Genomic DNA, 26,885 nt, shown 5'->3' on the forward strand with positions numbered 1-26,885 from the left:
CAAGTAGGACACCTCTTTATAATCACCTTAGCTTGTTGTCATGTAATGGAAAACTCATTCTTTAAATCTTTGCTATTGACATGATTTTTTAAATGAAATTCAGATGCCTTCAACACTCTTCCAATAAGTAATTGATCAATTACTATATTACCTTGTGCTAGAGGACCTGGCAGACCCATATGGGACTGGATGTGTGTTATGTACATAAGACAAAGCCTATTCCTGATTATGTCTTGCACCTGAATAAACATTGAAGTCAATTCTGTATTATCTGGTATAAATTCAGGGGTTTCAATAAGCAAGATAATTCATTCTGCATATTGTGAATCAGTAACTATATTAAAAGATTCTTTAAAGTCCCTTAGCATCATGAGAATGGCATGTAATTCTGCCTTCTGGATAGAATTAAAAGGGCTTTTTTCAACTCTATTAATTCTTCTGATTTGTAACCTGCTTTCCCTGATTTATTTGCATCAGTACAAAATGTACAGGATCCAGTTATCAAAGCATCACATACAATTTGGTGAAGAATCCAAGAAGCCCTCTTTATAATGTTAAATTTATCGCTTTTGGGATAGTCACTATTAATCTCTCCCACCAAAATAGCACAAGCCCTTTGTCATGGTCCATTGTCTTCCCATAATTTTTTATTTCATTAGTTTTGAAAGGCACTATAATTTCTGCTTGTTCTATACATGTTAGTTGACGAAGTCTCAATTTACTTTTTAGAATTGATTCAGGGACTTTTTCCACATAAGTTTTAAAATTTTTACTTGATTTATGTGGTAAAAAGAACCATTCTAGAATAATATCTTCCCTCTGCATTAAAATTCATGTGGAACAAATTCTTGAAAGCAGTATGACTAGAATACAACTGAGATTTGGATTTATCCTATCCACATGTGCCTCCTGTAATTTTTCCTCAACTATTGTAAATTACTTTTCTGCTTCAGCTGCAAATTCTCTGGGAGTATTCAAATCTTTATCACCATCTAAGGTTTTATTTAAATGAATTATTAGATCAGGTGTTATCCCAACAGCTAGTCGTAGACTGGAAACGTCTCTTAACAATCTTTGAAAGTCATTAAGAGTCTGTAACCGGTCTCTCTGAATTTGAACCTTTTGTGTTTAAAGTTTCTGTAAACCTATTCTGTATTCTAGGTAATTAACAGAATCTCCTTTTTGAATCTTTTCAGGAGTAATTTGTAATCCTCATTTAGGCAAGACTTTCTTTACTTCTTCAAACATCCTTTCTAAAGTATCTATATTCGAATCAGATAACAAAATGTCATCCATGTAATGGTAGATTTAAATTTAAAAGAAAAATTAATGCAAAAACAAATAAACAAAAAGTCTCTCAGCATAAATGGTGTTGTGTAAAATAGCAAGTCTCACTGTATACCCTTTAGTCCATACACCTTAACTTGTAAGTGCTCATTGCAATGCTCATTGGTCTATTTCAAGGCCTCTGGCTTCTGCTATACCCTGGATACTGGGCCATCACTGGGACTGCTCTTAGATATCCCCTTGTTGCCTTAGGTCATAGAGATCCTGTAGCTCTGGATCTGCTGTTCTGGCCTCATCACATGCCATAGATTCATAGTTCATAGATTCATAGATTAGGTAGATGTTGGGTTGGGCCAACTCATAGACTAGGTTCTGGATCTGAGTGTTAGCTGGATTTGTCTGCTTGCCAGCTTTCCCTCACCATCACTACCTGTGAGAGCTCTCCAGAACAGCCTTGGCTTGCTCACACGATGCAACAGAGAGCAAGGAACAGGGCCAGTTCTCCTGCTATTACACCCTCAGGTCCAGCCTATCCACACTCACACTACCAGGAACAGTGCTACTGTTTTGTCTAGTCACCTGGTGAAGAAAGAACCACCTCTTCCATTCTCATGCCCCCAAGATTGGCCTTCTCATGTGTTTTAGGTGGCATGGGGTGGGCAGTGAGGGCACATTTCCCTTTTCCTTGCCATTCTGTTGTTAGGACTTTTTGTCTTGCCCAGTTTACCCAGTTGCTAAGTCCCAAAGAAATTTCATAGTGGGTCTATATTAATGATAAACTGATTGGCCCATTAGCTTAGGCTTTTTATTAACTTTTATATCTTATATTAGCCCACTATTCTTATCTATGTTAGTCACCTGGCTCCGTACCTTTTTCAGTGGGGCAGGTCACATCTTCCTTCTTCTGCATCTGGGCAGGACTTCAGAGGAATGGGCTTCCTCCTTCCCAGAATTCTGTTGTTCTCCTTTCCCCACCTCTTCTTCCTGTTTGGTTGTCCCACCTATACTTCCTGCCTGGCAACTGGCTAATCAGCATTTATTTAAAACATAATTGACAGAATACAGAATTTTTCCACAACACTAGGTGTTGCAGGAGCTCCTTCCACTCCTTCAGTCAATAGCCTTAAAGATACCAGCCCAATTGTGTGTGGTCTCTTTTGCTTTAAAAAGCAACAGTAGCCCTGCTCTCTCTCTCTTGCTTCTGGCTCCACTTCCGGCTACTAGATTCTGTTCCTGGTCATGCTGATGGATGTTGTCTAGGACAGTGATCTGTAATATTTCCCCATAAATAAATAACCCTTTTATTAATCATAATTCCAAAGTAGTATGGGATTGTCTTGTGACTTATATCTACAACTGGTGCCCACATGGATTTAAACTCCATGCCTCCCAGGTTCCCCTGGCATGGACAATCTCTGCCCACCTGGTTTGCTCTGTTCTGAGTGATTTTTAAATCCCTGTTGCAATGCAGCACCTATGCAGCATGAGTCAGATCACAATCGGTTGCCAAATGCTGTAACCCTCGAGGCGAATCTTTGTCAGATGGTGGTGTATGTGGCTTCCAGGTTGCTGTTCTCTGCTCCTGAATTCTGGGTTTCTGGCTCCATGTATGGAATTGTTTTAATTACATTTACTGTTTTTTGAGAAACTCATATTTCCCAGTCTTTAACAAGTACCAAGGCAGACACTGAAACAGGACCATTTCTGTAACCTTCACATTGATTCTAATCACAGCTAGGCAATGCCACCACCTGCTGGATAACAGGTGATAAGGCAGTTTTTATTTCCAATATAACATTTACTGCTTTCTTTACTAATACAATGGATTATATCAAGCGAGGCTTATATGACTATGGGGATACCTCAGTTTACTGGTTACTATGTTTCAGTTTTATTCTCCATATTCTGTCATTAAGGAAGAATATAACACTCCTAGGAATGATACAATCTTTATGGACAAATAATGAACAGTGAGTTGACAGGATTAAAATAAATGAAAATTTCAGAGGTCATCTAAATAATTGGATGCTATGATAGACAGAATTGATTCCGTATCTAAGGGTAGTAGGAAGTTATCTGAAAGAATTCATATTGTTGAATTTGACATCCAAAAGTTATCAAAAAGTATTGATAAAATAACAGACAGTATGTACCTCCAAGACAACAATCTACATGATATTCAAGAAAAGTTCAAGGAAGAGATGTGATCTTTCAAGAATAACATTAAACCCTTGGAATCACAGGTGCACAATGCGGACCAGAGACTTGATGCCTCCATGAAATATACTAGAAAAAATACAGGACAGGAGATTCAGACTTTACAAAAAAACCAATGATAAAAAGATTTGAAATGAATGAGGAAATTATTAGAGCTGATGAACAGGGAAGGAAGGAATAAGGACAGGATGCAACATCACCAGTGGCTGTCAGAACTGGATTACCCAGGGCTTTAGCTTCCTATTCTGTACTTAACTCTGACAAAGCATCAGGTTCTAAAGGTCAAAGAGGATCAAAAGAAGGTAGATGGACAGCTATCGCTTGAATGATCTAAAAGAAATTAAGCAGGCTGTTGTAACTTATGGCTTGTATTTTGCATTTGTTATGGAGACAATATTAGAAAGAGTCTTGCCACTGAGGCTTAGCTCAGCCGGCCCTCTTTGCTGGAAGACATAATTATCTCTTCTTTTCTGTCCTGACAGCTGTTGAAATAAACCTCAACTACCTGCTTGCTCTGCCTGTCCCCAGTGGGAATTCTATGCCATGAGGAGCACAAGACCAATTGTCTTTTGAATTTGATGGAGATACTATGAATCTTTAACTAATTGCAATTTACTTCTGTTAACCATGTGACAGGGTTCTTCATCTGGTGGTGTCTTCTTCAAATTCTTGATATAGTGTCTCTACATGTTTTTGTAGAGATTTAAGTTTCTTGGTTAGGTTTATTCTTGTGTATTTTTTAAAAATACCATAAATAAGGTTGTTTTCCAGATTAACTGATTGAACGTTTCATTTCCCCAAATCTCAATTTGATCTTTTTCAGTTTTTCTATCATTTTGTTAAATTACATGTTCCTGACATACATTGTCTTATTTAATCTATTCTTTTGTGCTCTAAAAATAATCATTCAGAGTTTATCCATATCTTCTGACTTCATTGAAAATTCTTATAACCTCTTTAAATATTTCTCTGGAATTTCATCTATTCCACCCATATTGGAATCTATTACTATGATTTTAAGTTTTGAGGAGCTACATTGATTTCATTTTTCATATTTCTTCTATTTCTTCACAGAGAATTATGGTATTGTCTTCCACTGGATGATGTTAGCATCTTGTGTCCTTTCTTTTGAAAACATTGACTAGTCAATAGCCTGTGATTTCAAATATTTTCTTTAGGTAGAAAATTTTGAACACCTAGTATCTCATGTTTTTATGTATTAATAAGACAAATTTATCAGGGAGAAAAGTACAAAGAAGGATTAAGGCTCTTTGAAGTCACTTAAAATTACCATGTTGTACATTTAACTCTTGTTACAATAGTAAGGTATACACTACTGCCTTGGCCCTTTGATAGGACAGAAAGTTAGGTAGGCAAAGTAAAGAGAACAGAATGCTGGGAGGAAGAAGGCAGTGAGGCAGACACCATGACTCTCCTCTCCGAGATGGAGGTGGGTTAGAATCTTCCTGGTAAGCCACGACCTCGTGGTGATATACAGATTATTAGAAATGGGTTAATTAACATGTGAGAGTTAGCTAATAAGAGACTACAGATAATGGACCAGGCAATGTTTAAATGAATACAGTTTGTGTGTTGTTATTTCTGGGTGTAAAGCTAGCCGTGTGTGAGCTGGGCCGGAATGCAGCCCACCATTCTTTCAACATTTTTCTGTATATGTGTTGCTTTTATTGGTTAATGAATAAAGAAACTGCTTGAGCCTGTTGATAGGGCAGAGTAGAACTAGGCAGGTAAAACTATACTAAGTGATAGGAGAAAGGAGGCAGAGTCGAGAGAAGCAATGTAGCCTGTCTGAGACAGACTCTGGACAGAACCTTGTCAGTAAGCCACAGCCACGTGATGATAGACAGATTAATAGAAATGGGTTAAACTGAGAGTAAGAGCTATCCAATAATAAGCAAGAGCTAATGGGCCAAGCAGTGATTTAATTAATATTGTTTTGTGTGATTACTTTGGGTCTGTGCTTTTGAGAAAGAACAAGCAGCATCTTACAACACACAACTGTCTGTAACTCCAATTTCAAGGCTTCTGAAGCCCCTTTCTGAGCACCCTGGCATCAGGCACACACTGATTGCACAATCCAATGTTCAGGAAAAACACTCATACATGTTAAAAATGTTAATAAATTTTCAGAAAAAGAAACAGTCAAATCAAGTCATTCTTTTCATTTTATTTTGCTTTGTTTTTTTGAGACAGGATTTCTCTGTGTTCCTTCTGTGCCTGTCCTGAAACTAGCTGTTGTAAACTAGGATAGACTCAGATTCAAAGAGATCTGCCTGCCCCTGCCTCCCTAGTGCTGAGATTAAAGAGATGAACCACCAAAACCTGGCTAAGTCATTTTTTTAATATGAAAGACCTGACTCAGAAGTTCATGGAGAACTTAATTTGCATCATTCTCAATTTTGTCTCATTCCTCATTACTCTTCACTAGTCATAAGAAATAGTAAGTTTCCATGATCCGCCAGATGAGAAGGTTCTTTGCCTAGTTAGTTCCTGACTCTTCAGAACTCACCTGCCACGGAACTCCCTTGCAGTAGTGCATTCTTTTATTTCGTGGTACTTTGTGACATTTATAATTTCACAAACGTTTTTGAACATATTTTTTGATGCGTGGCCCTTCCCCTAGTGATCATCAGTCTCCAAAACATGAGTAAATGGCAGCAAGAAATAGAGGTTACATCTTCCAAATAAAATGTGGGTGCAGGTAGGTACTGGAAACACAACTCAAGTCCTCTCAAAGAAGAGCAAGTACTCTTAAATACTATATAACTCAACGACATAAAAATTTTATTGTTAATTATATATGTGTGGGTGTATGATTATGAATGTGGGTGCTCTTGGAGGTCATGATATTGGATTCCATGGACCTGGTGCTTAGTTTCCACATTCCTTTTCAGCTGACAGTTTTGACTGACAAAACAGGAGGCAATGCAATAGATTTTGACAATAATCATCTATCCATCCATCCATCCAACCATCCATCCACTCATTCTTACTCTATAAATCAGTATTGTGCTGGGAGAAAAGTGTATAGGAGTGTAAAAAGCAAATGCTTCACCTATAATTCGGGTGCATAAAAATAAAGAGTATAGATTATGGAACAAAAAATGATTACTTATTGGGAGAGTAAATGAAGTTTTGCTAATTTATTTGTAAAATAGAGTACATTAGAATGTCATAATTACCACTCCAGGAGAAGGCACATATATAAGAATATTTGGGCAGCATGAATTGGCCTTAATAAGGGGTAAAAAGATACAATGTTGACTGGGTGGACCTAGGAAGCATTGAGAGGGGAAGGAGAATATGATGAAAGCATATATAAAATTCTCCAAGAACTAACAAAAATAGTTTAAAACAGGAGAAAAAAGTAAAGAATTTGGTGATTTGTTTTTTCTTGAACCTGGGCTGATAACACTATAAAATGCTTTTTGGGGCACATAAAAACATTGAAGCAAACTGTTGCTTTGAAAACTATGATGTAGGAAATGAAGAGAGGGCTCAGCATCTAAGAACACTAGTTGCTCCTGCAGGACACAAGGATTTGGTACCAGGCACCCACATGGTAGCTCACCACCATCCTTTAATTCCAGTTCTAGGGGATCCAATCATTTCTGACCTTCTCAGGAGCCAGCATGCAAATGATACACATGCGTACATGTAAGCAAAACACTCACATGCATTGAATAAAATAAACCTTAAAATAAGATATAGATGCTGGAGAAATGGCTCTGCAGTTATGAACATGTACTGCTCTTGCAGAGGACTAGAGTTTGGTTCCCAGCACCAATATTAGGCAGCTCACAAAGCACCTCCAACTCAGAATCCAGGAGATCTGGCATGGGCACCTGCTTTCACATGCACATACTCACATACATCGATATAATTAGAAATCCTTTAAAATATATAAGGTGGCAAGAACACGGCTGTTAAAGAATTAACAATGCTTGATATCAGATTTTATTTAGTAAGGGCAAGGATGAGGAACAGAAAGCAATTAAAGTAAGAGTAAAAAATATTCATCAGTGTTAGTATATAGCTAGGAGTTTTTAGTTTTAGAAATGAAACGTGAATATAGCTAATATGTATTATAGATCTTGCAGGTATGCTTTACTCTAATAACTTAAATATCCACATCATATTAGAAAATTTACAAAAGAAAATTCTAGAGTAGGTTTCCATTGTATAATTTTACTTCCTTTGTTGAAAATCAGGTGTTCATAGGTTTGTGGATTAATATCCAGGTCTTCGATTCTATTCCATTGTTCAACATCTCTCAACTTCCTTAGCAATCAGGGAAATGCAAATCAAAACAACTTTGAGATACCATCTTACACCTTTCAAAATGGCTAAAATCAAAAACACCAATGATAATCTATGCTGAAGAGGATGTGGAGTAAGGGGAACATCCATCCATTGCTGGTGGGAATGCAAACTTGTGTAAACACTTTGGAAATAAGTGTGGCGGTTTCTCAGGAAACTGGGAGTCAACCCTCTTGGGAATATACCCAAGAGATGCCTAATCATCCTACAAAAGCATTTGTTCAATTATGTTCATAATGGCACTATTTGTAATAGCCAGAACCTGGAAACAACCTATGTACCCCCAGTGGAAGAATGGATAAAGAAGTTGTGGCCCATATATACATTAGAGTTTCACTCAGTGGTAAAAAACAATGACATCTTGAATTTTTGCATGCAAATGGATGGAAATAGAAAAAACTTTACTGAGTGAGATAACCAAAAACTCAGACACAAAAAGATGAATATGGTGTGTACTCACTCATAAGTGGATTCTAGCCATAAAAAAAGGACATTGAGCCTATAGTTCGTGATCCTAGAAAATCTAAATAAGGTGAACTCAAAGAAAAACATATGTTTATCCTCCTGGATATTAGAAGTAGACAAGATCACCAGGCAAAAGTTGGGAACACATGGGTGGGGATAGGGTTGGGGGAAGGGGAGATGAGGAGAGAGAAGGGAGAAGGGGAGAATTGGGGAGAACTTGAGGGAATGGGATGGCTGAGATGGAGGAAGGGTGGATATGGGAGCAGGGAAGAAGTTATTTTAATTAAGGGAGCCATTTTAGGGTTGGCAAGAGACTTGACTCTAGAGGGGTTTCCAGGATTCCAAGGGTATGTCTTCATCTAGGTTCTTGGGGAGAAAGGAGAGGGTGCCTAAACTGGCCTTCTCCCATAGCCACACTGTTGAATATACAACCTTCATCTGGCGATGGATGGAGATAGAGACAGAGACCAACTTTGGAGAACTGGAGTGAGCTCCCAAGGTCCTGATGAAGAGAATTAGGAGGGAGAAAATGAACGAGGAAGTCAGGACCATGAGGGGTCCATCCACCCACTGAGACAGTGTTATTGATCTAATGGGAGCTCACCAAGGCTAGCTGGACTTGAACTGAATGGGCATGTAATCAGATCAGACTCCCTGAATGTGGCTGACAACAAGGGCTGACTGAGAAGCCAATGATGATGGCACTGGGTTTTGATTCTTCTGCATGTACTGACTTTGTGGAAGCCTAGTCTGTTTGGATGCTCACCTTCCTAGACCTGGTAAGAGCGGGGAGGGCCTTGGACTTTCCACAGTTTGGGGCACCCTAATTTCTCTTAGGACTGGAAAGGGAGGGGGAAGGGGAGTGGGGGAGTGGGGAAAGTAGGAGGGAAATGGGAGGAGGGAAGGAGGTGGAAAATTTTAATAAATAAATAATTTAAATTAAAACAGAATCTGTAAAAATCTCACACCAGTGAATTAACAGAACATTTGAAACTTTAGAACAAAAAGAAGCAAACTCACCTAACAGAACTAGACAGTAGTAAATAATCAAATTAAGAGCTGAAATCAACAAAATAGAAACAAAGAAAATAATACAAGGAATCAATGAGACAAAGAGCTGGTTCTTCAAGAAAAATCAACAAAATAGACAAACCTTTATCTAAACAAACCAAAAGGCAGAGTGATAGAATATCCAAATTAACAAATCAGAAATGATAAGAGGTACATAACAACAGACTTGGAGGAAATACAGAGAATCATCAGGTCATATTTTGAAAACCTGTACTCCACAAAATTGGAAAACTTAACTGGAAATGGACAACTTTCTGTGATGGGGGAGGGTCATCTGTCTCTGTATTACTTTCTTTGATTAATTAATAAAGAAAACTGCTTGGCCTGATTGGTCAGAGCATAGGTTGGCAGGAAAGGCAGAACAGAATGCTGGGAAGAAGGGAAGTGAGTTAGACCCTATAGCTCTCCTCTCCATGATGGACGCAGGTTAAGATTCTTCCTGGTAAGCCATCACCTCGTGGTGCTATACAGATTGTTAGAAATGGGTTAATTAAGATGTGAGAGTTAGCCAATAAGAGGCTAAAACTAATGGACCAAGCAGTGTTTAAAATGAATACAGTTTCCATGTAATTATTTTGGGTAAAATTAGCTGGGAGCCAGGCTGCAGTCTGCCACTCCCACCACTACATTCTGGATAAATATCACTTACCAATATTAATTCATGACAAGATAAGCAAATTAAACAGACCTATAATGCCTGAAAAAATAGAAACAGTCATCAAAAGTCTCTCAACCAAAAAAGCCCAGGACCAGATGGTTTAACTCAGAATTCTATAAGACTTTCAAAGAAGAACAAATACCAATACCCCTCAAATTATTCCACACAATAGAAATAGAAGGAACATTGCAAAATTCTTTTTATGAGGCTACAATTACCCTGATATTCAAACCACAGAAAGAAATTACTAAGAAAGAGAATTACAGACCAATCTCACTCATGAACATTGATGCAAAAATACTAAATAAAATATTGGCAAATTGAATTCAAGAACACATGAAACCATCATCTACCATCATCAAGTCAGTTTCATCCCACAGATGCTGGGATGATTCAACATATGAAAATCTATCAACACAATCCACCATATAAACAAGCTGAAAAATAAAAACCACAAAGGTTTTGACAAAATACAATATCCCTTCATGATAAAGATCTTGAAGAGAACAGGGATACAAGGAGAATACCTTAACATAATTAAGGCAATATTCAGCAAGCCAACAGCCAACATCAAACTAAATGGAGAGAAACTCCCAGCGATTCCCATGAAATCAGGAATGAAACAAGGTTGTTCACTCTCCATATCTATTCAATATAGTTCTTGATGTCCTAGCTACAGCAATAAGAAACAAAAAGGAGATCAAGGGAATATAAATTGGAAATGAAGAAGTATAAGTCTCACTGTTTGATGATGATATGATAGTTTACATAAGTGATCTGAAAAATTCTACCAAGGAAATTCTACAACTCATAAACACTTTCAGCAATGTAGCCGGATACAAGATTAACTAAAGAAAATCAGTAGCCCTCCTTACACAGATGATAAAAGGACTGAGGAAGAAATCAGAGAATCAACACCCTTCACAATAGCCACAAATGGCATGAAATAACTTGGAGTAACTCTAACCAAACAAGTGGAAGACTTGTATGACAAGAACATTAAATCTTTGAAGAAAGAAATTGAAGAAGACACCAGAAAGTGGAAAGAACTCCCATGCTCTTGGGTAGGCAAAATTAGCATCGTAAAAATGGCAATCTTACCAGAAGCAATCTACAAATTCAAAGCAATGCCTATCAAAATCCCAGCAGAATTCTTCAAAGACCTGGAAAGAACAGTACTCAACTTCATATGAAAAAGCAAAACACTCAGGATAGCCAAAACAAGCCTGTACAATAAAAGAACTTCAGAAGGCATCACAATCTCTGACTTCAAACTACTAAAGAGCTACAGTACTGAAAACAACCTGGTATTGGCATAAGAACAGACAAGAGGACAAATAGATCTGAATAGAAGACCCAGATACCAATCCACACGTCTTTGAACACCTGATTTTTGACAATGGAGCAAAAAATATCAAATGGAAAAAAAAGAAAGCATATTTAACAATTGGTGCTGGCATAATTGGATATCAACATGTAGAAGAATGAAAATAGACCCATATCTATCACCATGAATAAAACTCAAGTCCAAATGGATCAAAGACTTCAATATAAAGCCAGCCACACTGACGTTCATAAAAGAGAAAGTAGGAAGTACACTTGAATGCATTGGCACAGGAGACTACTAACTAAATATAACCCCAGCAGCACAGACACTGAGGGAAACAATTAATAAATGAGACCTCCTAAAGCTGGAAATCTTCTGTAAAGCAAAGGACATGGTCAACAAGACAAACTGACAGCCTACAGAATGGGAAAAGATCTTTACTAACCTCACATCAGACAAAGGTTTGATCTCCAAAATAGACAAAAAACTCAAGAAATTAGACACCTAAAAAACACATAATCCATTAAAAAAATGGAATACAGACCTAAACAGAGATCTCTCAACAGAGGAATCTAAAATGACTGAAAGACTCTTAAGAAAATGTTCAAAATCCTTAGTCATCAGAGAAATATAAATCAAAATAACTCTGAGATTCCATCTTAAACATGTAAGAATGGCCAAGATTAAAAATACTGATGACAACTTACGCTGGAGAAGTCATGGGGAAAAGCGAACACTTCTGCATTGCTGGTGGGAATGCAAGCTGGTACAACCCCTTTGGATGTCAGTGTGGTGATTTCTCAGAAAATTAGAAAAAAAAACCTTGCTCAAGACCCAGTAATACCACTTTTGGGTATATATCCGACAGGATACTCAATTGTGTCGCAGGGATATGTGCTCAACTGTGTTCATAGCAGCTTTGTTTGTCATAGCCAGAACCTGAAAAGGACCTTAATGCCTCTCAACTGAAGACTGGATAAGGAAAATATGGTATATATACACAATGGAGTACTACACAGCAGAAAATAATAATGATATCTTGAATTTTACAGGTAAATGGATGGAGCTTGAAAACATTATTTTTGAGTGAGGTAATCCAGACATAGAAAGACAATTATCACATGTACTCACTCATAGTTTTTTTTAAAATATAAAACAATGAAAAACAGCCTACAAACCATAATCCAAGAGAACTTATATGACAAGGAGGACACTAAGAGAGACTTACATAGATTTAATCTACATGGGAAGTGGACAGTAGAAAACGACAAGGTCTGAGGAAATTGGGAGCATGGTGAACTTGGGGAGGATTTAAGGAGGGAGGGGAGAGTCAGGGAGGATAGCAGAAAAAATGTAGATCTCAATAAAAATCAATAGAAGAATTAAAATAGAACATTTCTATATTCCACAATAGAAATGAAATGCTTCCAAATATGAAATAACAAAGAGCAAAAGGTTCTTTTTCTCCATGGCTAGTTGGAAGGAGCTGATCCAGAATTGGAGAAGGAAATTGTAAGTGATCACCAACTATCTTAACACTATTATTTAGCACTGGAATCTCAGGGATGGGTGGAACTTGCCTCATTAATACACCATCTTATAGCTCTGCAAATAACTGTAAGTGATTACCAAATTTCTCAATGCTATAAATGAACACTGGAATCTCAGAGATGAACGAGGTTGCTTATGAGCACACCCACTATTTTGATAGCTCTGTAAATAGTATTTGAATCAGAAATTTCTTACATCCCTTCAAGGCTTTGCTAATAAATTTATTTCATTATGATAATATATATGGTGACTTCTATGTCAGGAACTGTCACAAGTCTTTCATCATTTTATGGGAGCTTGGTCATAAATGATGTCTGTAATTTTCCAGAAAGTCACTATTTGGTCATAATTAAATATTACACCTACTCTTAGTGGATGGAACAATAATAGTCGTTGTTCTATTGCTGTGAAGAGACACCATGAACAAGGCAACTCATAAAAGAAAGCCATTTAATTGGAGTTTTGCTTTCAGTTTCAGAGTTTGGTTAATTATCATCATTGCAGAAACCATGACATAAACTTGCCACTAAAGCAGTAAAAGTGAGCTATACCCTGATCCACAGGCCAAGAGAGAGCCTAGACCTGAAAGCCCATTCCAGTGACAAACTCACACCTACTCTAACAAGGCCACACCTTCAAGTTTTTCTAATCTTTCCAAAGAGTTCCACTCCCAAGTGAATAAGCATTCAAATAGATGAGTGTGTGGGGAGACATTCTTAGTCATACCACCACACACTCACTATTTGGGGAATACTTCAGAAGCAGGTATAAACCCATATCTATTCCAAGACATTTCAACAATAAGAAATATGAAAAAATCATTTTCTCTCATATAAAGAAAGTTCCCAAAACATAAGATGACCTAAGCCCTATAAAATGTGAAAATATAAGAAACTCCTAGAAAAAGTAGTGTTGTGAAATAGGTGTAAAACACTATGTGTTTGTGGAGATGGCTCCATGAGCACACCTGCATCAGTGATAAAAACTTATTTGTAAGCAAACACAGGCTGAACATGGTAGAGCATGTTTATAGTCCCAGCACTTGGCAGAGGCAGATAAATCTTTTTAAGTTTAGGGCCAGCCTTGTCTAAGTGAGCTCCAGACCAGCAATGAATTGATAGTGAGATTCTTTCTCACAAGAGAGGCTGGGAGACCAAAGAGAGGGTTCAGTGGTTATGAGCACGGGCTACTCTTCCAGATTGGATTTGGTTCCAAGCACCCACATTAAGGCTCACAACTATAGCACCATTTCAAATGGATATAACACATACATATGGTGCACAAATATACATGCTAGGAAAACATCAATCTGCATTAAAATTAATGCTAAAATAATTTTAATGTAATTACACACAATTAGATATACTGAGTGTTTGGTACGCTATATCATCTAAGCTTTAAAAAGTTCATTCCAAGATCAACCTGCTGAATTAAATTTCTTCAAATGTGCCACCATCAAGTGATGGGTTACTATAAAAGCTTTAAATGCCCTTCATTCAATGAATGGATAAGAAAAATGTGGTACATTTATACAATGGAGTACTACACAGCAGAAAAAATAACAACATCTTGAATTTTGCAGGAAAATGAAAGGAGCTAGAAAATATTATTTTGAGTGAGGTAATCCAGACACAGAAAGACATTTATCAAATGTACTCACTCATAGGTGGTTTTTAAACATAAATCAAAGTAAACCAGTCTTCAAACCAAAATCCCAGAGAACTTAGACAACAATGAGGACACTAAGAAAGACTTACATAGATTTAATCTACATGGAAAGTAGATGAAGACAAGATCTTTTGAGTAAATTGGGGGCATGGGACCTTGGGTAGGATTGCAGGGAGGAGGAGTGTGGCAGGGAGGGGAGCAGAGAAAAATGTAGAGCTCGATAAAAATCAATTTAAAAAGCTTTAAAACTAGTAGCATATTTTCCTCTAAATTAAGTTCAAAACATAAAAGTAATTCTAATGTTAATTCCAATGTGTACTCATTTTTAGGGTAAGCTCCATTTTCTGGATATTTAACATAATTTAATTATGGTTCAAAGTACAAGGAGTTAGGAATAAAATCCTTTTTAAAATCAATAGTGAAATTGGTAAAAATATTTGGAGAAAGAATGGGTAACAGAAAGCATAAAATATAGAGTTTGGAGTAAAATGTGGAACCTCACCAAAATTTGAACTTCAAATACTTCAAAATAGCATCCTATATCCTATTCCCTAAATTTTTATATACCTAAAATTTTTATGTTACTTCTGAGCTTTCATGTTCTAATAACAACAATCTATTCAAAGTATGATTTAAATAAACTACTTTCAAAATAGAATCCTTCAGGGAAAGGCAGAAGAAGCAAGGGTTTGGCGGCACCCACAGTGCCTTAGTGTAGCAACTTTTGGGAAGAAACACACCCTGATGCAAAGGAACCAAGGGTTCTTGGATTGAAGGGACATGTGATAGGAGTAGGGAGCTAATGTCAGACTTATTTTCACAGTGGCATTGGAGTATGGGTCAAATACAACCATGAGAACTGTGGGAGCATTCAGTATGAGGGAATCAAGCATATGGCAGACATTTTCAGGGATAACATTATAAAGAAATGTCAGTGTTCAATACAGGAATGTTGCCCCTAACTGTCTTAGGCAACTTCACTAGATCACGATCTACACCCAGATACAGGATGTGAGTGAGAAGACACACAGCTGTTTTGGGTCTGAAGTGTGACAACCCTTGACCCAGCATCTTCCTAATACAAGGTCAGAATGGCAGCCGTGAAATATTGGAGCTGAATTATGGGATGAAGAGTACAGCCTCACATCGGGTGCCAGAAAGGGGGTAAAGGCTTCTATTGGCATGCCTAAAGCCCTACCTGGGTTCACCTCTGGAGCCTACATGCTTAAGGACAGAACCAACTCCAGAAAGTTGTCGTTTGACCTCCATAGTTGTGCTGCTGAACCCATGACATTGTAGCAAAGTGAGCAGAACCAGGAGCAAGTAATACTCTACATGACCATGAATGAATTTTACAGTCTATGTCACAAGTGAGGATTTTAAAAGGCATTATGTTAGTCAAGCCAGGTGGCTTTATATTTCAGACTCAGAGGCAAAGGCAGACAGATCTTTGTTACTTCAAGAACAGTCTGGACTACAGAGTGAGTTCTAGGACAGCCAGGACTAAACACACACTAAGATCTTTCTCAACCAAAACTAAACAAACCAACAGTCTCCCCCAAAGTCTTTATATTTTTGACACCACAATGGGAAACTATAAATACTAGCAAGTCATTTGTGACAATGATGAGTGCTCATAACTGCCCTGTCCTGTGAGAAGAGCCTGTCTGGGAAGCATCCCACCTCAGCTAAGGTTCTTTTGCATTTCCCTTTGGTCTTCTAACTGTAGATATTCTAGTGTCCACTTAGAACCCTATATTCCTTTCCCTGTATCTCTTTTATGGAAATATGTTTATCTTCATTACTTCACATGTTATTATTTACTATATATACTGCCAAGTACTTATATTTGTGTTTTAACATGTAGCTTATGGCAAGCACTTCAGAAAATGTTTACCTTTTTAATCTTTTCAATTATTTACATATGTTCCTACATAGAATGCTAATGTTATTTACCTGACATGCATGCAAAACCATACTTTTAATACATAGTTTAGTGACAATATACATGTATATAAATATGTGCCTATTAGGCTATATTTTATTTTAGCATTATTAGATTATTAGTTATGTGAAAAATAATGTTGAATTTTTTTTCAAATAGAGCCTCACTAGATATCTGTTGCTGGACTGAAATTTGCTATGTAGGCTAGTTGGCCTCAAACTGAAAACTGCCTTCCTCTGCCTTCCTAGTGCTAGGATTAATGATGTGAACCATAATGCCTGACTTGAATTTTTATCACAAGTAGCCATTAAGTTCTTTCTAAAAGTCACATAAAGCAAAGTAACTATCATCATATCAATGAGTATAGCAAACAACCGGACTAAGAAGTCTTATGTTTGAGGTAAGAATGAAAATTTAGGGAATCACACATTTTGGTTCGTATATTCATAGAAAGAGAGGTGAAAAAAGTAGAGATAGTGTCAAGCCATAGAAAAGAGGCAAACATTCCTCTTATGAATAACATTTTAACCATGGATATACATTTTCCTAGGTAGAAAGCTCTATGCCCAAAGTGATGGAGTCAGCTTACTATTTTGAACAAGCTGGAGTTGGTTTGGGGATAGATGAGACTTATTGTGTGTTCTTGCCCTCAAGCGACTTACTCAAATACACCCAATCCAAAGATGCCGCTTCTGGGACAAGATCATGGGTCTGGAAATGAATTATATTGATGTTGAAGTGGAATTTTGTGATTGAGAAGATGAAGAGAAGGTGGAATAGGAAGGAGTAGTTGAAGAGAGAGATACGATGGAGTAAGTAAAGCCAATGAAGACCAGAAAGATAAATTAGATCGATTACCAAGTCCATGTATAAGGCCGCACAAGCCGTACCTAAGGAAGAAACCAGAACAAGTAGTAACAAATACATCTAATGTATTTGCAATGAGCCCGTAAGGATGTGGGTGAAGTTACTATCAGTTATGCCTACACAAATTGTTACCGCAAGAAATATCAAGAAATTTTTCTCTGAACATTTAGACATGGTCATCATTAGATATCTGCCCTTCCCAGGAAATGAAAGCAATTACTTAAGAGCACAAATTGGCCACATTTCAGCAGGAACCTATGTCAGCCCTCTAGGATTCTATCAGTTTGAAGAAGGAGGAGGAGGAGTAGGAAGAGGAGGAGGAGGAGGAGGAAAAGGAAAAGGAAGAGGAGAAAGAGAAGGAGTAGGAAAAAGAAGAAGAAGAAGAAGAAGAAGAAGAAGAAGAAGAAGAAGAAGAAGAAGAAGAAGAAGAAGAAGAAGAAGAAGAAGAACAAGAAGAAGAAGAAGAAGAAGAACAAGAAGAAGAAGAAGAAGAAGAGGTGGAAGGTAGTCGAGATTGCTATGAGGAAAACCCTGATTTTGAAGAAGGCATCCAAGTGACTGACCTTGTAGAATATCTATCCAGTTGGGTTCATTTTATGCAGTACATTCTTCCTCAGGTAGGGGTCTTTGGGTAGTATGTACATTTAGATTGGCATGTGTACTGAAATGATCTGTTATATTTTAAGCATTAATGTTCATTTATTTTGTCAACAGATCTTTTTTTCTGCATGAAGCTTTTATGACAAAAATTCTAAATGATTACTACAGACATGAAAACCAGTATTGAACAGTGGTTATATACGGGCTCTGTGTCAGGAACACTACATATAATTGATTACATATTTAAATACATAGGACTTGTTCATCACTGCAACGCCATGAAAAGTTACAGGATTCCTTTTGTACAATGAGGAGTTGAGACAGACTGGGTGGGAGAGATCATAAAGCAACCTCAGCTGATTCATTATAGAGCGAGGTGTGAGACAAAGGACCCAGAACCTTCCCGTGAAACCCCTGTGGCACTCTTCCATCAAAGGTAAAAATTCTTCTCTTCCATATAGATAATAGGTTCTTCTAAGGACTCCAGATAAGGATTATTGCTGAGTAATTAGGACCCCAGGTTATCACACTTGAAATTTTGTTTTTAATAATAATTAGTATTGGAAGGGAATACAAGAAAAACTAATGAGGACTGAATATGAAAGTACATTGTATACTTGTATGTAAGCATCACAATGAAAAATTCTTTTGTTCAGTTACTCAAAAGTTACAATTATGCTAATAAAAATAATTATTAAAACTACTATGGCCGGGTGATGGAGGTACACACCTGCAGTCCCAGCACTCAGGAGGCAGAGGCAAATGGATCTTTGAGTTTATAGCCAGGCTGGACTACAGAGTGAGTTCCAGGACAGTCAGGATTACACAGAGAAACCCTGTCATAATAAACAAACAAAAAGAACAGAGAAGGCAAGATATGTATAAGCCATGTCACCAGGGATATTGTAGCAATGTCTCACAACTGTTTCTATTTAAGGAATATTCTACAAATAAGGAAGAACCAGAACTGGACATAAGAGAGCTTGCTGCTCTTCCAAAAGACCTGAGTTTTGTTTCCAGTATCCTTGCCAGACAGCATACAGTGGGTTGCAACTCCAGGTCTAGAATATCTGATATCTTCTTCTGGCTTCCGGGGACATCTGCACATATGTAGCAATCTTTCTTTCTCTCTCTCTCTCTCTCTCTCTCTCTCTCTCTCTCTCTCTCCTTTCTCTTCCCCTCTCTCTTTTTCTCTCTCTCTTTTAAAAAGAGAAAATTATATTGATGGATTTTTATTTTTGAGACAGGGTCTAATTATGTATTCCTGACTAGCCTGGGACTTGCTTTGTAGAACAGCCCAGCCTTGAACTCTCAGATATGTGCCTGCCTGTTCCTCCTGACTGCTGGAATTAAATGTGTGTGTCACTATGCCTGGCTTTAATCACTGAATTTTAAAATGTTAAATGATCTTAAAATCTTTCTGATGATCTCCGATTTAAAATAGCGTTATCAACATAATCAATTAGAACATTGCAAAAAATGAAAAAAGTATGCTTTTTAAAATCATCATTTATTTTCTTTATATAAAGTTTGCAAACTAGTCAAATGTATTACTACCATTTAAAGAATGCATAGACCTTCAAGTTCTGTAATTCCATGAAATATAAAATTATTGAAATAACTATTACAAGTTTGTTGTTTTTCCTGAAGTAACCCAAATGAAAATAACCTTGGTAAAAACATACAGAAAGAGGAAGCTCAGTGTGGAGGCATGTGTCAACAAGTCTAGCACTGGGAAAACTGAAGTAGGAGTGTCGTGGTATATTATCTCTGTTTTGATAAATAAATCTTCCCTGAAGACCAGAGGCAAAGCTAAAGCCACTAAAGGTCAGACAATGGTGACACACACTTCTAATACCAGAATTTGGGAGACAGTGTTAGATGCATCTCTGTGAAGTCAAGGCCATCCTGAGCTACACAAGATCAATACAAAAGCAAATCCAGGTGGTGGAGGCTCACACCTTTAATTTCAGTATTAGGGAGTCAAATGTCCTTAATCCCAGCACTAGATGCAATATAAAATAAGAGGAGAGAGAAGCTCTGTCTGTTTAGTCTGCGGTCACACAGTCTTGTAGAGGTAAGTCTTTTCTAGTGACATTGCGACATTGCTCTTCTGGTTTTGGGGTTGAACCCCAATATCTCTGTCTGACTTTTTATTATTTATGCTACAAAGGAGAATAATAGAAAGTGACCCTGTATCAGAGTTGTTGAGAAAGTTTTCCACACAGGGAAGTATTATATTGATAATTAGCAAGCATAAATTCTCAATATATTAAGAATATTTCGATAGTTATAAGGTTTCATTAATTTGTTAAACCTTACAACGTTCATTTCCAGGGTCACTGTACTTGGTTCAATCCTGCACAAAGAATGAGAAAGAGGAAAAAGAAGATGAAGAGAAAGAACACAAAGGAGATGAGCCTGACTCTCTAGAACAAGAAGCGGGGCCTCCTCCTTTGACACCAATGTCTGAAGATTTAGGTAACTTTACACACCTGTTAATGAGAACTCATAAACTATACATTGCACACATGTGGTAAACATGTAAGTGCTGGAAGCCCTAAAAGGGGTGCAGAGAGCTAGTTCTCATCCCTACTCCCTTGTGGGTTCTGTAGGGTGAGAGTAAAGAAGGCTTTTGGTTAATCTAATGCTTTGAGAACAGCTGAAGGAGTGGTTCAGAGAGGACACGTGGGTGGGCTGAAACCAATAGGAAATGTTGGCGTCACTCTTGTCTTGCATTCTGTGTACTGCAAGCACATGGCACAGCTATAGTACAAGATTATGTGTGGTTTCTAGCAGACTTCTATTTGTCTCTTTTTTGTTTCTTTCTATTCTCTTTTGCTTGAAACACTTACTAGGTGTATGCCATAGTCATGAATTGTCTTTCCTTTGATGATAAAACTGTTCCCCCTGGATACACATACTTCTTTTCTGTTAGTAAAGTCTCCATTGCAAAAACATTTGTACATTTCATTACATTTGCTGTATTTACACATAAGATATGTATGTATATGTGTGCACTATATATACATCCTTACACATATATTGGCTCACGACACTCATAAAACACTCTTGAGACGGATAGTGGTGGCTCATGCCTTTAATCTCAGCATTTGGGAGGCAGAGGAAGGCAGATCTCATGGAGTTCCAGGCCAGTCTGGTCTATAAAGCTACTTCCATGATAACCAGGACTGTTACACAGAGAAACCCAGTCTCAAAAAACAAAAAAGAAAGAACTCTACTGATTTTTATATCAAGCTGCTGTTTTATCAATTTATATTTTTAAAATTTTATTTTATTTTGCCTATCAGGCCCAGTTTCTCCTCCTTCCCCTTCTTCTGTCCCCTCCCTTCCCTCATTCTACCTCCTATCTTCTCTTCAGAGGCCTTAGGACCTCCCTCAGGGAGTCAACAAACTCTGGTATAACAACTTGAGGCAGGACCAAGCACCTGGCCCCTGCATAAAGCATCCCATCATAGGGAATGGGCTACAAAAAGTCAGTTCATTTACCCAGAATTAGTCCTGGTCACACTGCCTGGGTTCCCCTCAACAGATCAAGCCAGGTAACTGCCACCCATATTCAGAAGGTTTATTTTGGGTCCATGCAGGTTCCCTAGCTATCAGTCCAGAGTCCCTGAGTTCCCACTTGCTGAGGTCAGTTGTCTCTGTGGCTTTCCCAATTATGATTTTGACTGCCCTTGTCCATATGATCCCTCCTCACTCTCTTCAAGTAAACTACAATCCAGTGTTTGGCTGTGGATCAATGCATCGGCTTCCATCAGTTACTAGATATAAGTTTTATGATGACAATTATGGTAGTCACTTATCTGATTAAAGGGCAAGTCCCTTTCAGACACCCTCTCCACTATGACTAGGAGTCTTAGGTTGGGTCATCCTTGTTTAGAAAGAAACCTCATAATGACTCCCTCTATCAAGATATCTCCTTCATTTTTTGTCCCACATCTGTCCCTCTCCCAACTCGATCTTCTTAATCCCTCAAGTTCCCATCTCCCATCCTCTCTCTCCTACCCCTGGCCAAGTTTACCCAGGAGATCTTAATTATTTTCCTTTCCTGATTTCATCCACATGTATCCTTAGGGTCATGTTTTTTACATAGTTTCCTGAGGTTGTATATTGTAGCGTGTTTGTCCTTTGTTTCATCTCTAATAGCCTACTTATGAGTGAATACATACTGTTTTTGTCTTTCTGGTGCCAGGTTACCTCACTCAGAATGTTTTTTTTTAGTTCCATCCTTTTTCCTACAAATCTCAATGTCATTGTTTCTTTCCATCAGAGTAATACTCTATTGTGTAAATGTTCATCAGAATGGCTAAGATAAAAAACACTGAAGGCAGCTTATGCTACAGAGATTGTAGAGTTAGGGGAACACTCTTCCACTCTGGTGGGATTGCAAACTAGGACAGCCACTTTGGAAATCACTATGGTGTTTTACCAGAAAAAATGGGGATCAACCTACCTCAAGACCCAGCAATACCATTCAAGGCATATACCGAAAGGAAGCTCAATCACACAGCAAAGAAGTTGTTCAACTATGTTTACAGCAGCATTATTTGTAATAGCCAGACATGAAAACTATTTAGATGTCCCTCCATGAATAAAAAATGGATCGAGAAAATGTTTTAACTTTTTCTACCATATATTGAAGACTGTTTCATATTTAAAAATCACTTCAGTTATCAGTAGATATTTGTTCTGTTTTGAATTTAAGCTTATAACTTACTCATTGGGTTCAAGATATTCAAAATATACCCTCTTGGACAACATGACTTTCCTCAAATCTCATTCTGCAGTGTGCTATTGCTGTCCTTAGATCTAATCTTTGGCCTGGAACATATGCCTTTTGCAATGGCCACTTACAAAGCCATATGTAACCAAACTCCACAGCTTATATTTTGGTGAGTACAAAACCAAAGCAAGATCCACGAGGACATAAATCTGGAAATGGATTTATCTACCCACAGAAGGTAACCAGAATATTGAAATCCAATTGAAAGCACCTCCCTAGCCAAAGGAGGGAAGGATGATGGTTTTGTCCAGGGAGACCATACATTTACCCAAGGCAGAGACAGTCCTGTGTGTAGTGTACTGAGTGTAAGCTGTACATTCCCAAGCACATTCAATACAAAGTCACAATTCAGGAAAGAAGGATTACAGATGTAGTTTGAGATAAGTTTAGCTAAAATTCATAAATAACATGGCTTGAGATTTGAATCCCAGACAGAAATGACTGGGTATTCCTAGTTTGCATGGTAAACTTTAGACAGAAGTACAAGACACACTGAAAGTACACTCATAAAAGCATTTGGCTTTGAAAGCCTTGCTTAGTGTCTGACAATTGTAATTGTTTAGACTCTGGAAATTATGTTATCACAGATGTTGTTACTCCTATCTTAATTCCTTTTGGCATGTTAGATATATAGTGTGTGATTTATTAAAATGACATCTGTAATATAGTAAAGATGAAGTTTAGAGCTAGAGTAATTCAAGTTTGTACTTTTTTCTTTTAATTATCCCATTTATCTATATTGGGAATGGTTTTATATCACTCATTTATTAAGTTAGTGGAGAGTTTAAGATGCAACTAAATTTTTGATCATTTTGAAAAAAGGTATTTAAAATATTCTTTATTTAAGTGATCACTTTCAAGGGAATTAGGATCAAGAGACTGTTACAGCTTTCTTTATATCTTGCTGAGAAAGAACACAGTTCCTTTTATCTTGTTTGTTTCTTCCTTAATTAGTAGCAGAAAGCTCAAGTAAGTAGGTAAAAGCCGAGCTACCTCGGTTAGACTAGTCATTAAACCAAGCCTCATGTTCAGGTGTTAGCTGGTGCACACAAAACACTTTGTGTGTGTGTCTGATCCCTTGCTTCTAAGAAAGAAAAGTGAACTGGATGCATGGGGATATGGAAGCGTTGGAGGAAAGAAGAGGATGACATATATTGTGTGACCAAATTTAGAAATAACAGTTAAGTCAAAAGTGAAAACCAATGGCCACTGCGAGTTTGACTAAGCTCCAGAGAGTATATGGGCAACACAAATTGGACATGTGGCTTTTATTCTTTTTTGGGGGGGGGCGTCACAAGGGTTAGGAGGCAGACCTGGAAGGACTGAGAAGTGAGTTTGATCGGTGTGTATAATGTGAAATTCCCCAATAATCAATAAAATAGTATATAGAAAAAAAAACAACAAAAGCCAAGCTTTTAATTATTTACCATGATAGCATGAGGAAGAGAAAGTTCTGACTTTTCCCCCCATTGTTCTCTTCCAAGAATCAAATGGATTTGCATAACTGTGTTTCACTGATATGTGGGCATCATGAGGTCATCTCTTTGAGAAGGACCCCCAGGGAAAAAAGACTGAGGAAATTTTATAGAGGTGGGGGTGGAATCCTTAGTCGGGGTGGGCCTTCCAGCCAGAGACAGAACACCAAGAAGGCTCTTGAGTTAGGAATGCTTGACCAGCCTTGGGGCAGATGAAGGCTCTTAAGTTAGGAATGCATGACCAGCCTTGGAAGCAGATGAAGGCTCTTGAGTTAGAGATGCATGATCAGGCTTGGGGGCAGAGGTCTTGACTGAAACTCCCACTAGCAAGGGGCAGTCTGTTGACTGGTTATTCATCATGTCCTAAGTGGGGTGAGGCCCACAAGGAAAAACCTCTGGAATTTCCTAAGATCTGGCCTGAAAAAAATAACAAATCACTTTTTAGTTACACTTCATTCTTCATCCAAAATTTGCAACTTTCGTATTTTGTAGAAAATCTTTGTAAAAAAATTAAATAATTGAATAACTGGAGAAGGCCCTTTTTTGAGGAAGGTATGGATACAGAGTACATTTTTGACAGTATCTGGCCTTTTTTAAAAAATTTAATTTATACACATTTGTGTGAGCATGCCAGATCCACTGGAACTGAGTCAAAGACAGTTGTGAGTGGCCATGCTGGGAATTTAACCCAGGTCCTCTGAAAGAACAGCCAATGCTCTTAATCTCTGAGCCATCTCTCCATCCCTCAGCTCTGGTTTTCATAAGTGATTTAGCAGTTTAGTAAAAAATAATTTCCGGTAGTTGAGAAATTATTGAGAACTATTTCACTCTGGCATTACAATAAAAAACATGGTTCCAAGATATAGTAACAGGACCTCATTAGTATAAAGGGATCATCTTTTCTTGAGAGACATGCTTTCTTTTCTTATCATTCACAGAAAGTTTGAAAGCATCTACGTAGGCTGGGGTCAGAAGTATGGTGTGGAGAATTACATACCCCAGGCCTGCCACCAGTCTACTAAGAATACCCCAGTGGACTGGAAATTACAGAAATGGAGGTTCCCAGTGTGGGTGAGGAACAGGCTTCCAGGGCCACACAAGAGGCCATTGTACTTTCAGCTGAGGAGAATGAAGAAACTGACGATGAAGACGATGACAATGATGACTAACATGAAATTAGCCCAGTCTGATGTGGCACTGAAACACACACAAAAATTTTACAGGGACTCATTTCATACACATACATATATTTTAAAAATACATATATGTGTATGTTCAAAATGATGATATAAGTTATCATTCTTTTAAAGTTATCAAGTGGGGGTGGGAGTTACAGGTGACTCAGTGGTTAATAAATATTTTGTTCTTGCTGAGGACAGTTCCAAACAACTAAGTCAGGTGGCTCAAGGTCTAGCCCAAATGTCCTTTCCTGCCCTCCACAGCAACTGCATGTGTGCATGAGTCATGTGTGCTAACACACATATAGTTAATCTTTAAAAATGTTTTAAAAGCTGGTTATGCTGAAACACACCTTTAATCCCAGCACTTGGGAGACAGAGGCAGTAGGATCTCTTTAAATCCAAGGCCACCCTGGTTAACTTAGTGAGTCCAGGACAGTAAGGGCTACATAGGGAGACCATGTCTTGAAAATAACTGTCCTTGAAAAAAATATATGAAATTTGAGCTTCCAAAACCTACACACAAGTGCACACACACCATCAATAAAAATAAATTTTTATGAAATTATGACAACTGTGTTACTTTTAGAAAGCAGTCAGCAATTTATACTTTTACACCTCTGTTGTCATAGAGTGGGAGATTGATGATCAGTGGTCTATATTTTTGAATAATATTGTGCTAAATCAGAATGTGTCTACTTAATACTTGAACAGATCTAAAATACTTATGAGCCACTGCATAGACTACTATGGTGACATCACCATATGCCTGTGGCTTACTGGATAAAGTTCCATCTGCCCTCTGTCTCTGTAGGGGCTATACTTCCTATCTACAAGTAGATAGGAAGGCTATCTACTTGGCTCTGCCTTCCATCTCCCAGCATTTTTTGTTTTCTCCACCTAGCTCTATTTTGCCCTAAAACAGGCCCAAAAGAGAGTCTTTATTCATAACTAATAAAATCAACAAATAGGCAGAATGACTTCCTACATCATCTCCCCTTTTCTGTCTAAATAAAAAGGAAGGTTTTAACTTTAACAAAGTAAATTACATATAACAGAGCAGGTATCAAGCAAGAATTTCATTTACTATATTTATATTTACTTTTTCTTCTATATAACTAAGGAAAATTATAACTATCTATTCTCCAACTCCATCAAAGACTCCAGGAGGATATACTATTACCTAAGTAACCAGAAAGTGCATTGTAAGCAACTTCCAAAACTTTAGAATTGACAGAGATATCTCACTGCTTGGACAGTCACCCACAGTTCTTTTGTAACATTGCGGGCACACATCTTCAGCCTGTTGGCCCCTAGTATCTGCCAAACTTTTTCATGAAGCAGGACATTTAAAGACAGTTCTCCCTATATTGGCAGTTTTTCAGTCACTTTTTGTTTCTGTGTTCTGCAGAATGTCTAGCAGACTCA

General features: G+C 37.7%; 1 pseudogene; it reads left to right on the forward strand.

Annotated features, from left to right (window-relative positions):
* Nucleotides 1-25,486, forward strand: part of LOC125394617 (radial spoke head protein 4 homolog A-like) — a 32,984-nt pseudogene extending 7,498 nt beyond the window's left edge.
* The last annotated feature ends 1,399 nt before the right edge of the window (nucleotides 25,487-26,885 follow it).

Source organism: Myodes glareolus, chromosome 1, assembly GCF_982192425.1.
Source record: "Myodes glareolus chromosome 1, mMyoGla1.1, whole genome shotgun sequence".
Classification (NCBI taxonomy): domain Eukaryota; kingdom Metazoa; phylum Chordata; class Mammalia; order Rodentia; family Cricetidae; genus Myodes; species Myodes glareolus.